Consider the following 17,189-nt stretch of genomic DNA (forward strand, 5'->3'; position numbering starts at 1 on the left):
GCTCCTGTCTGATCACTGCTCCTTATGGGTAGATTAGTTTTTCCTGTTTTTGTACTTTATATAAATGGAATCATAACCCTATGTACTTTTTCATGTCTAGCTTCTTTTGCTTAACCTTGTGAGATTCATCAGTATTGTATGTATTTGTAGGGCATTTTCATTGCTGTGAAGTATTCATTTGGGTAAATACACTACATTTTCTTGATCTAGTCTATGGAATAGAAAATAAATACAAATGTAAGCTGTTTTTCTAATTGTTTTATAACCACAACAAATTCGTACAGAGAATGCCCTGTACAAAACAACACAATAAAGGTTCAAAGATCGAAGTGTTCCCCTAGGCAAGGCTGAAGATTTCAGTCTCTGGTATTTGGAATTTAGGCTGCAGTCCTTGGTTTTGGATGGATCACTGGGTGTGTGACACAGTCCATGCTTTTAACCAGATTGGTGGATGTGTATGGATGTGTAGGTAGTTTTCTGTTTCTATGTCTTCCTTATGGTGCTGTTGTGAATTTGTTTTGTTAAACACAGACACGTTACTGCTGATTACTTTTACCACCACAAGCTTGTGCAGGGTTTGCTGAATTATTTTCCATCACATATAATTGAATTGATGGTCTCTTACAGGTGAATATTGTTATGCCTTTTATCTGGTGATTTCTTTTTATGTTGTAAGTTTCTTAGTATGAGGGTAGGGTTATGTTTTAAACATTTTGCATACATGAAAAAAAACCTGTATGTATTTTGAGAGGGTGCTCAACTATTTGTTGGTGGAATAAGTGAATAAACAAATGAACAATGGTGTATGTCTTTTCCTTTTCTGGGAACATGCTCTATTTATAGGCTCTAATTGTTGTATTTAGACAAGCCTGACCTGTTGCTTAGCCAAAGCTGATTGGTCAAGGGGTCAACACAGGACTGAAGCCAGGACAATCATGTCTCTTTTCCAGGAATTTAAAATCTGGAATGGAAGGAGGGAGACTGGGTACTGCAGAGTCCATCCCTATGACTGTGCTCTAGAGAGAAGATCCATGGGTTCCTGCTATTTGGTACCAAAGGCACACTGGTTTCTGTTCTTCCCTACTTCCTTGAAAAATATAAAGATCTGCATATATGACAGTTAAATAACAATACAAAACTATTTTCAGTTCCAAAATGCAAAGTAGAGACAATAAATGCTGTGAAAGGTCACAATATGGAGAGATCAGTGAAGACTAGCTTCACCGCATACCCTGTTGTCTTGGTTTTCTTTCCGGAGGAAAGCTACTATGAATGTGATTGTATTTTCCAAGCCAGAAATTGCAGAGTTAAGGCAACAGCCCAAGAGAAGAGTAATGAGGACTTGGATCAGGGAAGTAAGTGTGGGACTGCAGAGAAGAGACAGAAGAAATCCTATAGGTGAAGGTGTTAAGTCTTAGAAATTGATTTGATAATGATGGTGAAGAGAGAAGTCAAGATGGTACCAGGTTTTGTGTTTCTATGTTAGCAAAGATAATGGTAACACCATTATCAATAAGAACATTTGAGGAAAGCAAAGGAGGAAGAGTAAAGATGAGTACACTGTAGGATATATAAGGTTTGGTGAGACAGATTGTTCTGGTCAAGAACACTGGCTCTGGAGTTCAGAGGACTTGGAGTACCTTGTGTCCCACTCTGTGATCTTGGGCATCTTATTTATTTAGCTTTAAGTCTCAGTTTGCCATGTATACACTGATATCTCCTTGTAAGGATTAAAATGAGACCATGCCTACAAAGGGGTTAGCTTATTGCTTTGCAAGTAAGTATTCATAAAACATGCATTAATAGGATGATGATGTGCTGATGTCTGGAGTGCAGCCTGAAGACAGGGACTGGAGTGCCGCAGGGAGGAATCTTCTCAGAGGTGCATATGATGCAAAGGAGCTGATTGACATTGGCAATAAAGCATGTGTGGAGAGGAATCAGAAAGTAGCTTGTCATATCTTTTCAGGAACACTCTTAAGAGTCAGGAGAAGGAACAGGAGTCAGAGGAAGAGGCTGAGGCTACAGCTCTTCGAGGGGAAGAAGAAGTGAGAGAGGACAGGCTCAAAAGATCCAAAGGAAGAGAGGATGGGTAGCACCCAGGGCTCCAGTGAAGTCAAGGATATACCAAATTTTGGTTGGGTATCCTTTTTCTTCCTAAAGCTTGAATATCCTAAGCATCAAATAAATCACCCATAGGGGCAACAATGTGTTAAGTCACTCAGATGTGTGAGAAGACATTTAGGCTGAGTCCTCCAGGTAGCAGCTTCTGCAGGTCCTCTCTTGTCAGTGAGGAAGATGAACCAATACCTGGTAATTCTTACCGTAGCTTCTGGGCTTCTGTGTGTCTCCTCCCATACTGCCAGACTTGTGCCTGCTGCCACAGATCTCTGGAGGAGAGCCAAGAAGATGAACTGTTTAAAAAAAGAGAGAGAGAAAGGAAAAAAGACAACGTTAGATTATTCAGGATATTTGGGCAACAGTTTTCTTCATTTTCATTTCCTGGAATGCTTCTGATTTTTAAAAATTTGCTTCCCCCCCTTTCCTGAACACATTGGTAAAAGTTAGGTTTTTGTACATATGTGATGGTGGTAGGACTTTGAATATTTGTTCATGGTGATATACTATTACAATAAAGGAATAAAGGTGAGGGAAACAGTGGGGTATGAGAAGAAATGGAAATAGGGGTGAGTAAGGAGGAGTCAGGAAAGAAGAAAAAGGAGGATCAGAAAGAGGAGATGGGTTTGGAGAGATGAAGAGTGTGTTCTGGAAAACAGTTTGCTAGGGTTTTTAAAGTTTTGTTTTGCAGATGGAATCCTGAGCTCAAACTTCCCTCTGGGAAACTAATCAATCTTCAGGATTTTCTCGGCCTCCTAGCTAGAGCGTGGGCCTGGTCTCCACCAGGAACAGTGTGTGGATGGGATATGGCAGCTGTAGAGCTGTCTCAGGGGCTGCAATCCCGCTAGAGTACTAGACCTCCCATGTGCAGGAATAGCAGCCGCCCTCTGGCCTTCCCCAGCTTCTCCAGGTTCTGGTGTGTGTTGGGTTCCCTACTTGGGAAACCCTGGAGAAGAAGCCCTGCCCTCTGGGGATTTAACACATGTTTATTTTTATTTTTTATTTTTTTAAACACATGTTTAAAAAAATGTTGAAGCAAATTTGATCTTAGATTCTATTGCATTTATAGATTTTAAATAGTGGTTTAAACTCATTCGCGGGGCACCCGGGTGGCTCTGTGGGTTGAGCGACTGCCTTTGGCTCAGGGCCTGATCCCGGGGTCCTGGGATCGAGCTCCGCATCCGGTTCCCGCAGGGAGGGAGCCTGCTACTTCTCCCTCTGCCTCTCTCATGAATAAATACAATCTTAAAAAAAAAAAAAAAAGAAGCTCATTCTTGAGTTAGCAATAACGATCAGGTGTGTCTTTCAGGATTGGTAGAGTTCCTTCGCCCACTCCCATTGTTTCAGTTACCCCAAAACTCTTGTCCTGACTTTGCAGGTGTGGGAGTGTCTCTTAGGACTGTAGAATCTGGCACTCTTAGGTTCACAGGGATTGGCTCTTAAGTATTTCAAACGGTATTGCTCTCCCCCCTCCTCCTAGTTTTGGTTGCTCTTGCCACTGGACTGCATTAAGTCATTGTTTTTGTAAAGGGAGGTTGTTGTTGTTGTTGTTGTTGTTGTTTTCGTTAACCATCCAAGCTGCCCGGCCTTTTCTTTGTTGCTAAATATTCAAAGTGTGTCAGACCATTGCTGGCGACCGTCTGCTCATTTAGAAAGGCCTTTTCCACCGATACGGATTTGTGTTTGCATTTAAATTTCCGCCGGCCGGCTCGAAGCGGCTGGGGCTCCTGCAGTGGGGCCCGCAGCCCCTAGGTAGGGGTCTCCAAAGGGCGAGGGGCATCTGCAGGGCGCTGCTGCGAGGGCTCGGGCTCGGGCTCGGGCTCCGGCTCGGGCTCGCCGCGTCCCTCGTCCCGGCTGCCGCCCTCGCCGTCGCCCTCGCTTGGCCGAGCGTTTCCCACAATCCCCGGCGTGGCCGCCGCCGCCGCCGCGGCTCCCGGACTCCGGTGACCCCGCTGGCGGAGCCCGACGCCTCGGCGGCCCTGCGAGCGCCGTCCGGAAAGTCCCGAGCGCCGCTCGGCTCGCGAGCGCCCGGGTTCGGCCGTTTCCGGCCATTTCCGGCCCGACGCACTTCGGCAAGTTCCGCAGTCGCTTGTCGGAAATGGCTGCTCGCCGGCAGGGGGAGCGGAGGATCCGGCGCGGCCTGGAGGGCGGGCGGCGGGCGGCAGGAGCGGTTCTCGGGTACCCGAGTTGCGGGCGGGCGGCGGCGGCTCGTCCCTGAACTGGAAGCGGGTCGGACTCCTGGCGACGGAAGCAGCGGCGGCGGCTGGGGCCGCGAGCAGCCGGGGGCGGCGGCCTAGAAGCGCTCGCGGTAGGGATCGCGGGGCTGGAGCGGGGCCGGGCAGCGGGCGGGCGGGCGGGCGGGACCTGGTCCGGCAGCGCTGGGGCCGCAGGAGCCCGGGGCAGGCTGCGCCCTGCGCGGCGGGGGCGTGCAGCCTCGGCGTAGGCCTTCCCAGCCGTCTCGGGGGCCTGGGGGGAGGACCCCGGGGCCTTAGCCGCCAGCGAGGAAGTAGCCCGGCTCCGGGGGGCTCCCCCCTCGACCCTCCCTTCGCCCCGGCGCCCCTCGTAGCCTCAGTTTGGGATGCCCACCCCTGCCTCTTTTTCTGGAAGCTCGGCTTCAGCTGTGCAGCCTCTCCCGCTCCCTCAGCCCTCCACCCTGCCTCTGCCCCCAGTGTTTGTCCAGCTGTTTGTGTAAGAGCATCTTCCGTCGACGAGGGGGCGGCCCGGGTCTGCCCCCCTTCCCCGGCCCCCCCCGGCCCCCCTGCACACTCTACCACCATCTGCTTTGCGCCGCGTTCAGACACGGTCGCCTGCAGCTGCTCCTCCTTTGGCTCTTTCCACGGGGTTCACCTCCTTTGATCATAAGCCCGCAGTCAGAATAATAGCCACTTCCTGTCCGAGGGTCCAGGTGCCCAGGCCCGGCTCCGTAGCGATGGGCCGGCCTAGCGCTGCCTGGGCAGGAGAGGGGCCGCGGAGTGCACGTCTACACTGCTGAAATCTTAGCCCGGTGACCCGACCCCGTGCGCTGCAGGGGACAGTACAAATCCCGAGCCCTTTGAAGATCGGGCTGGGCTGCCAGACTGCACATAGTGTCTGTCTCTTCTCCACGCTGAGCCAGTGATTCAGTTCCTCTTTGTACATCTGTGGCTCTCAAAAGACTTGAATTTGGTGGATCTGTACTTCTTTCCCTTTAAAAGATTCTAAGGGATTCATCAAGTTCTATTAGTTAACTCCTATGGAGGAGGAGGAGGAGGAGAAGGAGGAAATGCAGAACAACGCGTCTCCCCCCCCCCATGTGTGATTTACTTAAGGGGTGTCTTTAGCAGTTCTTCCCCCCACTTTGTTCTGTTTTCCCTCTAATTTAGGTAGCTTCAGTTTTGAAGGCTGGGTCCCCCATGTTTTCTTTTGTTTTAAAAAGATCTTTGTGTGTTGCAGTCATGGAGACTATCTGCGTTTTTCCCTGTTTTGATCAATGATAATAGCTCTGTCCAGTTATTATACAGTATATCCCCAGCGCCTGGGATAGGAGTAACCTGTGGGGCCTTGATAGTCTTGAGTGAAGCTAAGGATCCTCAACAACTTATTCAGCAGGGGGACTTTTAAGTATTTCCTGATGAAAGAACGACTATCTTCTAAAACTCTTATTGGTGAGTTAAAAATACCATATTCTGTAGGAATTTCCTGATCTTCCATCTCTGTGGGAGTTTGAGGAATCATAAGTACTCATAAGTTTGTGAGAAACCAGCGTAAACGCTTTCTAGAGGAGAATTAGAATTGTGAATTGTCAGAATCTTGAAACATTTATTTAATATCTGAAAATGTGCTGTCAGGGGGCATGACTGCTAACCAAATGATTGACAAGAGCCTGTCTTCATTCCTTCATATTTCTCTCTGTTTTCTAGGGAAAAAACTGGCATTAAATGTGTGGCATGCCTTTGGAATATCCTAATGATTAGACCTCAGAGTTTTAACCTATGAGTAAAAAGACTATACGCGAACAGGTTAGAGAGCAATGAGTCACGGGTTAACTGAGTAGTGGACTTCTAGGACGTGGTGGAAGGTTCAAAGAATGGTTGGAAGCCATCAGAAGAATGTGGGGATTCGATAAGGACGTGCCCTTTCCCTCAGGTCACTAGGCTAGCTGTTGAGTGGAAAGTCATTGAAGGGTGGTACAGGAGTGAGGTGGTGGCAGAGGTGTGTGTGTGTGTTCCCTGTCTGAGGTGAGACTGGCAAATAATCCCCTGGAGGAGGGTTGTAAATACTGCCTGAAATAGAAGTAGAGTCAGATATTAGGAAAACGAAGATCCCTCTAGATCCATTGTTGGTAGAGATTTGAGTGATTGCACATAGTAACTTCAGAGTGAGGCAAGGAATATGGATCTTTCATAAAGTCCTAAAACTGCACTTATTTCTGCTGGATATTAAGTTTATATCAGAAAGCTTCTGTTAGCATATTTATTTCCATTTTATTTTTATTCCCTCTTAGTTTTTGGTAACGGTTTTGAAAACCTATAATGATAGGATAACTAAGAGGAAAGAGGATTTTTCACGTTTTTGTATGTTCCATGAAAATAGTGTTCAGACACATGCAAGTTGAACTTAAGAGGGACAGAGGTGGGCTCACCTATGAGAATAATCTTTTCCCGCCTGAACCAGTCCCACACTCCTTGTACAATGGGAATTTTTCACATCTCTTTGGTGATGTTACTAGGTGGGAGGGAGGAGCAGTATTAAAAATTTTGTGATCTTGAGTGAATAAGAGGAATATGGAGTCTCCATTTAGCACATTATTTACCTCCCCTACATTCAGGCCATAATGTTTAGTGTGGGTTTTCACTCACCTGCACCAAAATGACCCAGTAAAATCCCAGGGATAGAGCCATAGGAAGATGGATGATGTCTCCACGTCTAGTCACCTGTGTGGTTTTTAACCTGAGAGTACTTTTACAGGAAAGTAAGTAAACTGTTTCTGTAAAGGGCCAAATAATAACTATTTTAGGTTTTGCAGCTCTTCAGCTCTGCTTTTGTAGAGTGGAAGCAGCATACATATGATACATATATATATGATAAATACATACAGTAGGACATAAAATCTGTAACTGAATGAGCAGGGCTGTGTTCTAGTGTAACTTTATTTACAAAACAGGCAGCCAGATGTAGTTTACCAGTGCCTGCCCAGGTGTATTGGCCCCTCATACACATGTCATTACTTTTGGATATTTTTCCATTTGTGTGCAATACTATTTAGACTGGTCAGTGATATTAATGATTAACATCCCGGACGTTTGTTTTGGTGACTGTTTCTCTGTTATCCTACCTTCTTATATCATTTTACCCTTGTTCTCCAACTTCCTTTTAAACATTTTTTTCAACGAATGTTTGATATACTGTGGGAGGAATAAAAAATGAATTAGGGAATATATCCTTATCTTTTATGATAAAAGTACATAAATACCTTATGATGTCAGGTTACAATAATGTCTTTATTACTATAGTTCTTTACCATCATACAGTACTTTCATATATTCCTTTTTTTGTTACATGGGTTTTGATCTTTACAGTAGCTCTGAGAGATAGGAGGGTAAATGTTAACACTATTCCTTCTTTTGACGGGGAAGGAAGGTAGGAAGGAAAACTGAGATGTGTGGAGGTTTAGTTATTTGACCAAGGCCAGTGGTAGTAAGTGCAGAATTCTTGAACTGGCCAATATTACTTACTGACCTGTCTCCTTTTGAATGTGCACAATGAAATGAATCTTCCTGGGCAGAAAAAGGCTAGCTTTCTTTTTCTTTAGTGACGTGCACTTGGCCTCTCTGTAATTGTCACTTTTTAGGGAAGCATAAAACAAGTCTATGACATTTCTTCAGATGTTGGAAGGTAGCCATCATGTTTTCCCAAGACAAGAGTTGCAGACTTGTGTGCATGGGTCAGTGAGGCCAGCACACATATCATTTGGCTGCCCAGTTTATGCAAAAACTTAAATTGGGAACGGTCTTTTAAAGATTTTTATTTATTAATGAGAGGCACAAAGGGAGAGAGGCAGAGACACAGGCAGAGGGAGAAGCAGGTTCCCCATGGGGAGCCCTGTGTGGGACTTGATCCCAGGACCCCAGGATCATGACCTGAGCCAAAGGCAGACATTCAACCATTGAACTGCCCAGGCGTCCTGGGAATGGACTTTTAGAAATGGGGAGATTTCTCATAAAAATTTCTTTCTGGCTTTTCTTGAGAAAAAAAAATAGAAGATTCAGTGATACAGAGCTCATATTTCTATCAGTAGTAATCTCCTTTAGGTGCCAAATATACTTTCCATTTTGCTAAAGTCTCTACCTGCTGACTTCATTCATTTACTTCATTTTGAGGGCTTCTGTCATTATTAAGATTTCTGGCCTTTTCCTAGATCTTCCATTCTATAGGCTAAATATTTCCATTTCCTTCAAATGTTTCTTTTCTTTTTAAAAGATTTTGTTTATTTATTTGAGAGAGTGTATGAGTGCAGGGGAGAGGCAGAGAGAGAGAGAAAGAGAGAGAGAGAGAGAGAGATAAGCAGACTCCCCGCTGAGCAGGGAGCCCAACATAGGACTTGATCCCAGGACCCTGAGATTATGACATGAGGTGAAGGCACACTCCTAACGGACTGAGCCACCCAAGTGTCCCCAAATGTTTCTTATTTGACAGATGCCCTCATCAGCTTCTTAGTCTTCTGCCCTCATTTACTTTGTTAATGTCCTTCTTAAAGTGCATACAACACAGCTTATAGTCGTCAACATACAATGTCACCTTACAGAGTGGAGAGTAACCTTTACTCTTTCCTATTTTGACACTAGGTTTAAAAAACAAAACAAAACAGAAGAACAAGATGATAAGGTTTCTCTTTCCCCAAGCAGTCCTACATTCTTGACTCCTGAAATTATAGTCAACTGAAGTCACAGCTCTGTGTTGTATGTATGTGTATGCTGCTGTTAAGCCACATCATTTCCATGTAGTTTTGGGGTCTAAATGATGAACTTTGCCTTTATCTCTATTAAATTTCCATCTGCTTGGATATTCCAGACTAACAAAATCTTTTTGTATCCTGGTTTTTTTTTTTTTTTTTTTCCAGCCTTGACATACTCTTCCCAGCATGACTTTGTCTGAAGTGGAGCTGTAAAATATAAAAGCACTGTCGCTTAGAAAGTAGTTGATGAGGAAGGACCCTGTTATTAATGGAGCCAGTGGACAACTAAGGGGAGGCCCTTAAAGAAAGCATTATGCTTTAAAATCTTGGAGGTGAAACAAAAGGAGGTCTTGGGAAGAGCCTTGCTGCCCTGAGTTGATGTATTGGTAACATTTTATCCCCCCAGTAAAATAGATATGTATGTGCTTTCTTGTGCTCCAGGCGGTTGTAAATCCAGTGGGGTCCAAGAATCTAAAAGGATCTTTGAGGTCATTTAGTTCAGTCCTTTGATTTATGAGTTAAAAAAGGATAAGGAGCATACAAGTGAAGAAGGACAAGAAATTGTGAAGTTGGGGGACCCAGTGAATCAGACAGTAATGAGAGAGGGACAGCAAAACTGGAGTCTTGAGTTGAATTCACCCATGAAGGTTGCAGTTGGATACCTGAGTCATAAACCTGATTTATGTATCACTTACCACACTTTTATATCAGTTCTCTGTCTCATTCATAGCATAAAATAAAAATCTTGTTTTCTTGAGACACAGAAGCCTGAGACAAATTAGTTTACACTCCCGGCACTTGCACATCGAGTTGACTGCTCCAGGGAGATACTTTAGCAAAATCCATCTGAAAACCTTATTTTTAAAAGCCTGTGTTTTCTTCTCCCTCCCTCCCATATAGTAGAATCTATGTTTTTCTTACTGTGATATTGTGAACATTTTCCAATTTTATTTTAAATGATTGGAAAGCTTATTGACAGCGCAATAGTCATTTGAATGACATGGATTTTGTCATACTTTGTACTTAACCATGCTTCTAATTTTGAACATTTAAATTTTTATTATTCTTTTTGCTATTAAAAATAAAGTTGTGTTCACGTGGAATACATTCCTAGAAAGTGAAATCGCTGAACATTTTAAAGATTTCTGTTACAAATGGCAAATTACTTTTCTGTTTACCTTCCTACTACTAAAACAAGCAAGAGTACCTGCCTCACTGTGTAGCTGCCAGTGTATACAGAGATGTACAGGACTTTATTAAGTGGTATACTTTGTAATGTTTTACTGTGAATATTCTTGAAGTTAAATTCTTTTTCTCATTTGTGATTCTTAATAATAATTTCTGGAAGTGGAATTATAGGGTTAGAATGTAGGCACAGTTTCAGGGCTTTTATTACTTACTGCCAAATTGTGTTCTGGAAGGTGTGCCAATTTTCACTCCCAGTAGCAGAGTGTGGCGGTGTTATCCTTGATCCTGGTTAGCACCATATATTATAATTTTACAATTCTTTGCTGATTTATACATGGGAAATATCATTGTATCTTATTAACATGTACATTTCTATGATTGCCAGGATAATTAATCATTTAAAATTATTTATGATTTGAGCCCCTTCTTTTTGTATACTTGCACACATCAGAGACATTGCAGGTTTGGTTCCAGACCACTGCAATAAAGTAAATGCCACAGTAGAGCAAGTCAGATGAATTTTTTTTTGTTTCCTCATGCATGTAAAAGTTATATTTACATTGCAGCATAGTCTATTAAGTGTCTAAAAAATGTGCGTGCCATGATTAAAAAATATTGCTAAAATATGCTATCATCTGAGCTTTTGGCAAGTCATATTCTTTTTGCTGGTGGAGGATTTTGCCTCATTGCTGACAGTTGCCAATGGATCAGAATGGTGGTATTGAAGGCTGGGGTAGTTGTGGCCATTTCTTAAAATAAGGCAGCAGTGGAGTTTTTGCCACATCGGTTCACTCTTTTTTGTGTGAACAGTTTCTCTGTAGTGTGTGATGCTGTTTGCATTTTATGCACAGCAGAACTTCTTTCAGAGTTCAAGTCTGTCCTCTCAATCCAACTTTATCAACTGAATTTCTGTAATATTCTCAATTCTTTGTTGTCATTTCAACAGTCTTCCAGCATCCTAACCAGGAGTAGTTTCCATCTCAAGAAACCAGTTTCTTTGCCCCTCCATCAGAAGCAACTCTTCATCTGTTCATGTTGCCACAAAGCTGCAACCATTTGGTGTCATCTTCAGGCTCCACATCTAACTTTCGTTCTCGTTTCCACCACATCTGCAGTTATTTCTACCACTGGAGTCTTGAGCCCCCCAAAGTCCTCCATGAAGATTGCAATCACATTCTTCCAAACCCACTCATGTTGATATTTTGACCTTTTCCCACGAATCACAAATGTTCTTAATGGCACCTACAATAATGACTCTGTTCCCGAAGGTTTTCAGTTTACTTTGCCCAGAGAAATCCATCAGATCCATCCAATTTACTTTGTCCATTAGAAAAATCACTACCGGGATCCCTGGGTGGTGCAGCGGTTTGGCGCCTGCCTTTGGCCCAGGGCGCGATCCTGGAGACCTGGGATCGAATCCCACATCGGGCTCCCGGTGCATGGAGCCTGTTTCTCCCTCTGCCTATGTCTCTGCCTCTCTCTCTCTCTCTCTCTGACTATCATAAATAAATAAAAATTAAAAAAAAAAGAAAAATCACTATCTATGGTAGCTGTAGCTTCACGAAATGTGTTTCTTAAATAATATGATTTGAGAATTGAAATGACTTTTTGATCTGTGAGCTGCAGAATAATGGATGTTGTGTTCGCAGGCATGAAAACAACAGGAGTCTTATCATCCATCTCCAGCAGGACTCTTGGTCATGGGTGACCAGGTGCATTGTCAGTGAGCAATGTTTTGAAAGGAATCTTTCTTCCTGAGCAGTAGGTCTTAGCAGTGTGCTCAGAATATTCAGTAAATCGTGTTGTAAACAGATGTGCTGTCATCTGCTTTTTTCCATTTATAGAGTTCCTGCAGAGTAAATCTAGCACGCTTCTTAAGGGCCGTAGGATTTTCACAATCATAGTTAAGCTTTGGCTTCAACTTAGCCACATTAGGCACTAACTAGAGAGTCTGTCCTTTGAAGCTTTGAAGGCAGGCATTGACTTCTCTTAGCTAGCTATAGAAGTCCTAGATGACATCTTTCAATAAGTGGCTCTTTCATCTACATTAAAAATCTATTGTTTAGCCACCTTCATTAATGATCTTAGCTAGATCTTCTGGATAACTTGCTGCAGCTTCTCCAGCAGCACTTGCTGCTTTACCTTGCACTTTGATGTTATAGGGGTGGCTTACTAAACCTCATGAACCTGCCTCTGCTAGCTTCAGACATTTCTTCTGCAGCTTCTTTGCCTCTGTCGGACTTCACAGAATTGAAGACCATTAGGGCCTTGCTCTGGATTAGGCTTTGGTTTAACAGAATGTTATATGGCTGATTTGATCTTCTATCTACAACACTTGTTATATCAGCAATAAGGCTGTTTTGCTTTCTAACCATTTGTGTGAAGGTTTTTGATTTCCTTTAAGAATTTTTCCTCTGCTCTCACAACTTGGGTGTTTGGCACAAGAGCCCATCTCTTGCTTTTGGCCTATCTCGGCTTTCAGCATGCCTTCCTTACTAAGGTAATCATTTCTGGCTTTTGATTTAAAGTGAGAGATCTGTGACTTTCCTATCACTTGAACACTTATGGGCCATTGTAGGGCTATTAATTGATGTAATATCAGTATTGTGTCTTGGAATAGGGAAGCCCGAGGAGAGGAAAGAGGGAACAGCATAGGTGGAATGGTCAGAACACACACAACATTTATCTTACTAAGTTTGCCATCGTAGATAGGTACAGTTGGCGATGCCCCAGAGTAATTATAATAGTAACATCAACTGATCACAGATCACCTTAACAAATAAAATAATGATGAAAATGTTTGAAATATTTTGAGAATTACCAAAATGTGACATAGACACAGGAAGTGAGCAAATGTTGGAAAAATGGCATATAGATTTGTTCAACTCAGGTTGCCACAAACGTTCAACTTGTAGAAAACACAGTATCTATGAAGTGAAATTAAAAAAAAATAAAATGAGGTATGTGTGTAATTTCCTGTTTATTTCCTTTGACTACTGTCGTATTGCTTTTACATCTATTAATGTCATGTTGCAGATGCTTTTAAACCTTTTAAAAAATAAATATATAGAAACCTTTGCTTCTTATGTAGTCAAATCTGTTTAACTTTTACAGATTCTGTTTTCTTTGGATTCCTGTAAAAATATTACATGTATTCCTTTTGTTCTTTTTATGGTTTCACTTATTACAATTATCTCTAGAATGCATTGGGATTTATTTTTGGATTTGGTTTGTCATGCAGGAATCTGACTTTATTTTTCCAAAAAGCTAATTGTCACATTCATTTATTGAAAAATTTAGTATGATGTACTTTATAGCAACTGCAGCAAGATAATATTTTTCTTCACAAAATTGATACATGCCTATTGTAAAATGAATGTTGGGTAAACAGATAGTAAATATGTGAGTAGTAGGGTATAGGTCAGATAGACCTGGGTTTGTAGCAGGGCTCATCAACTTGCTTGCTGTATGGCCTTGAATAAGTTACCTAACCTTAGTCATTCCCATTTCTTTATCTGTAAAGGATAAATAACAATACCTACCCTCAGATGGTTGATGTGAGGATAAAATGAGATACTATGTGTAAAGTGTGTTATCTAGAGTACATTGTAAATATAAATAAATATAACAAGTGAAAAGTTTCCCCTACCTTCCATGTCTTCCAAAGGTGTATAATGTAGTCCACAGAATTCTTACATGAATAAGGTATATTGTTGTTTGTCTTCCTTAGTTGTCTGTAATTGCATTGATTCGGATGTCATCAATCTGAATGAAGGTTGTCATTAATTCTTTGTTAGTCCAGTGGTTTTGAGTTAGAGTTGTGTACCCTGTGTTAAAATCACCTTGGAGTTTTGTCAAACTACAGAAGACTGGGCCCCATTTTTGGGAGTTCTGATTCAGTTAATGCAGGCTGGGCCTGGGTTTATCATTTGAAAAAAGTCCTTAAGTGAGTTGTGAATCAGATTTGTAACCTTAGTTAAAAACTGCCTAGTAAGACATTATGATTTTGGTTTATGGGATGTTATCAATCCAGTGGGAAGGATATAGGAAAAGACACAATTTTCAAATTGGAGACTTACCCAGGCTTTGAGACTTCTGGTTTCAGGTTTATTGCTGACTAAACAGATGACCTGGGTTAATCAGTAATCTTTGTTTACTTATCAATACCTTGATTTTTCCATGAGTAGTATATGTGGAACATCTTTGGCCTTAGAAATCTACACTTTAGCCCAAAGATGCTTGTTTTTCTCTTTCTAAAAGCCCTATAATAAGGGTGGCTTAACAGTGGTTCTCTGTGATTGTATCATAATCTTGACTCTCAACTCAGTAGGTCAGAGTACAATCAGTTTTTCTTACCTGATTTTGGTTTTTAATTGGTGACAACTTTCTATTTCCCTTATTTTATATCCAGATTCAGCTTATGCAGTAAATAAGCTACTATGGTGGTTGTATTGTGAAAAACACATGGCCCCAAAACTGCTAGAACCGATACTGCATTCAGTCAAGTTGTGGGATACAAGATCAATGTGCAGAAATCTGTTGCATTTCTCTACACCAATAATCAAGCAGCAGAAAGAGAAATTAAGAAAACTATCCCATTTACAGTTGCACCAAAAACAATAAGATATCTAGGAATAAAACTAACCAAAAGGTGAAAGACCTGTACTCTGAAAACTATAAAACACTGATGAAAGTAATTGAAGATGACACAAATAAATGAGAAAGCATTCCATACTCATGGATTAGAAGAACAAATATTGTTGAGATGTCTATTCTACCCAAAGTAGTCTACACGTTACAATCCCTATCAGAATACCACCAGCATTTTTCACAGAGCTAGAACAAACAAACCTAAAATTTTTGTGGAACCAAAAAAGACCCTGAATAGCCAAAGCAACTTTGAAAAAGAAAAGCAAAGTTGGAGACATCACAGTTCTGGACTTCAAGTTATATTACAAAGCTGTAGTGATCAAAACACTATGATACTGGCACAAAACTAGACACACAGATCAGTGGAACAGAATAGAAAACCCAGAAATAAACCCATAACTATATGGTCAACTAATCTTCAATAGAGCAGGAAAGAATATTCAGTAGGAAAAAAAGTCTCTTGAACAAATGCTATTGGGAAAACTGGACCACTTTCTTACACCAAACACAAAGAAACCTCAAAATGGGTTAAAGACTTGAATGTAGGACTTGAAACCATAAAAATCCTAGAGGAGAAAACTGGCTATAACTTCTTTGTTAGCTGTAGCAACATTTTTCTAGATATGTCTGGATATGAGGCAAGGGAAACAAAAGCAAAAATAAACTATTGGGACTAAATAAAAATAAAAAGCTTCTGCACAGCAAAAGAAACAAACAACAAAACTAAAAGACAACTTATGGAATAGGAGAAGATACTAGCAAATGATGTATCTGATACAGGATACTAACAGGGTTAGTGTCCGAAATCTATAAAGAAGTTATCAACTCAACACCCAAAAACAAATCCAGTTACAAAATGAGCTGCAGACATGAATAGGCATTTTTCCAAAGAAGACATACAGATGGCTAACAAACACATAAAAAGATGCTTAACATTACTCATCATCAGGGAAATACAAATCAAAACTACAATAAGATATCACCTCACACCTGTCAGAATGGATACAACTAAGGAAACATGTTGCTGAGGATGCAGAAAAGGGAACCCTCTTGCACTGTTGGTGGGAATGCAAATTGGTGCAGACACTAGAAAAAAGCGTGAAAGTTCCTCAAAAAGTTAAAAATAGAGTTACCTTACAATCCAGCAATTGTACTACTAGGTATTTACCCAAAGAATACAAAAGTACTAATTCAAAGGGATACATGCATCCCAATGTTTATAGATAGCATTATTTACAGTAGTCAGCATTATCTACAATACCCAAGCGTCAGCCAAGTGTTCATCGGATGATAAATGGATAAAGAAGAGGTGTATACACACACACACACATATGTTTACATATAAACACATACACCCACAATGGAACATTGCTCAGCCATAAAAAAGAATGAAATCTTGCCATTTGCAGTGACATGGTGGAGCAAGAGAGTATTATGCTAAGTGAAATAAGTCAGAGAAAGACAAATACTATGCACATGATTTCACTTACCTATGGAATTTAAGAAACAAAATAAGCAAAGGGAAAACAGGCAAACTGAGAAACACACTCTTAACTACAGAGAACAAACTGATGTTTATCAGGGGAGGTGAGTCAGGGAATGGGCGAAATAGGTGATAGGGATTAAGGAGGGCACTTGTGATGGGCACTGGGCATTGCATGCAGGTGTTGAGTCACTATATTGTACATGTGAAACTAATAATTACACTGTTAACTAATTGGAATTTAAATAAAAGCTTAAAAAATAATCCTAGTGGAAAAAAACCAACAACACATGGCCTCTCTGTCCTTTAATTTGTGAAGTGCCTACATGCAGTTCTTACCAGTCATGCTTTATTTACAATTAGCTTCTCTGGAAAGTGCCTTTTGTTATTTTGAACAATAGAAGAGAGTAGTCAGCATCTTAACAGTAGCGCTAGCTAGATTGGGGAATTGTTTTAGTGCTTATTAACACATTTCCTGATTTTTGAATTAGGTACTACCTTGCCATAACAGGCTGTTTGTCATGCCTCTGTTTGGTGGGAAATCAGGAAATGATGTTCTTTTGGGTTGTTAGTATTTAAAAACAAAACAAAGCCTCTGAAATATTGCTTTCAACAACCTTGCTGAAATGATTTCCTGTACAGAACTATGTTTACCTAATTTGAAGGGCTTGTGGCAGTAACAGCAGGAACGTACAAGCAGTTCTGTGGAACCTGGCACCTGGGTTGTAATGAAATTCTGCCTCCTTGATGGGCCAATTTTGTTTTACATGAAAAAAAGTGCTACATGCACCAGATACACAGGTAAGTCATAGGTAC

At 41.4% G+C, this 17,189-nt stretch overlaps 1 protein-coding gene across 3 annotated transcripts in view; it reads left to right on the forward strand.

The window, feature by feature from the left end:
• The window catches only part of EXTL3 (exostosin like glycosyltransferase 3), a 140,435-nt gene that overhangs the window by 48,038 nt on the left and 75,208 nt on the right, over nucleotides 1-17,189 (forward strand). Inside the window, exon 1 of one of the 3 annotated variants that reach the window (XM_041765344.1) lies at nucleotides 4,243-4,426. The exons of 1 other annotated variant lie outside the window; for it this stretch is intronic. The gene's annotated coding sequence lies outside the window, so the exon portion shown is untranslated. Of the gene's footprint in view, nucleotides 1-4,242; nucleotides 4,427-17,189 lie in introns of those variants that run through there. One more of the 3 variants, XM_041765342.1, reaches the window with a different exon arrangement.

Source organism: Vulpes lagopus, chromosome 8, assembly GCF_018345385.1.
Source record: "Vulpes lagopus strain Blue_001 chromosome 8, ASM1834538v1, whole genome shotgun sequence".
Classification (NCBI taxonomy): Eukaryota; Metazoa; Chordata; class Mammalia; order Carnivora; family Canidae; genus Vulpes; species Vulpes lagopus.